This window comes from Azolla caroliniana, unplaced genomic scaffold (genome assembly GCF_043228905.1).
Source record: "Azolla caroliniana isolate FFs.n. ecotype wild unplaced genomic scaffold, voAzoCaro1.0.p SCAF_16, whole genome shotgun sequence".
In the NCBI taxonomy this organism is placed as follows: Eukaryota; Viridiplantae; Streptophyta; class Polypodiopsida; order Salviniales; family Salviniaceae; genus Azolla; species Azolla caroliniana.
Genome location: NW_028230451.1, coordinates 15,167,814 through 15,168,857, shown reverse-complemented (window position 1 = coordinate 15,168,857; position 1,044 = coordinate 15,167,814). Strand labels below are relative to the sequence as shown.

At 37.9% G+C, this 1,044-nt stretch overlaps 1 non-coding gene across 1 annotated transcript; it reads right to left on the bottom strand.

Moving 5' to 3' along the window:
- Positions 1-265: 265 nt before the first annotated feature.
- Positions 266-423, bottom strand: LOC147854060 (U4 spliceosomal RNA). The gene has a single exon (XR_015531238.1). It is a non-coding gene; the product is annotated as a U4 spliceosomal RNA (small nuclear RNA).
- Positions 424-1,044: the final 621 nt, after the last annotated feature.

Below are 1,044 nucleotides of genomic sequence, written 5' to 3'. Positions count from 1 at the left end.
CTTATTTCCTCCAAAGGTGGTAATCCTTTTTGGCAGTTTCAGCCACCAAGAGGGTTGTTCAATCCACTAATCACTTGAGAATGGAAACAATGTAAATTGCTTTATACTGATGATTGGATATCTTTAACAACAAAGAAAAAGACAAAAACATGCGTCCTACGGCAAGATTATGTATATACTCATAATGAACACATACACATAAATATTTGTTAGTGTTATTATGTACACATACACATACATATTTTGTAGGGTTTTGATTTTCTAGGCCCACCACTCCAAAGATTTGGGGAAGGGGACTTTACAAAAATTCTCCAAGGCTCTCTTTCAAAAGCCAAGGAGGGGGGTTGGAAAAAGTTTTCAACCAGCAATTGACGCGTCTCAGGAAGCCCTCACTAACTACGTCATTACCCCAAGTGCAAAGATAAATTTCGAATGTTTCATCCACCTTTCCATTTTATAGCCATGGCCCTCCCCTACCTTACTATGTGGGACAACTTCTCAATGATCATATGATTAGCAAACAAATTTCCTCTTCTTTGTAGTAATCAATGGAGTAGTTGAGGTCCATAAAATACATAGTAATCTAGTTTCTTTCCTTTTACGTCCATTTCATACTTATGTTATGGTAATTGATCCAAGTTGAAGGTCTTTGCATATACATATGTTTACCTACACATTCCCCATTGCTACTTGGTCGAAATTAGCACTCTATATGGCAGAGGAAGACTGTTTAAAAACTATATGGCATATACAAGAGAGCCACTGTCAACGAAAGACATTTGTGGATCGGCATCGCAAGGGTAACGAGAAATTATTCGAAATCGACAAAGTTGTGTTAGTATTCCATACCCAGATTGCCTTAATGCCGAGGAAATTAAGGTTTCGGTGGATTGGACCGTATTCATTTGGATAATCAGCGAATTTAACAGTACATATTAGTTGGGCACATTAGTTAGAGACGAGGTACTGAAATGGGTGAATGAGTTCCCATTTAAACCCTACATAGGCGCACCACTATCGAATACATTCATTAGACGAAAGAAG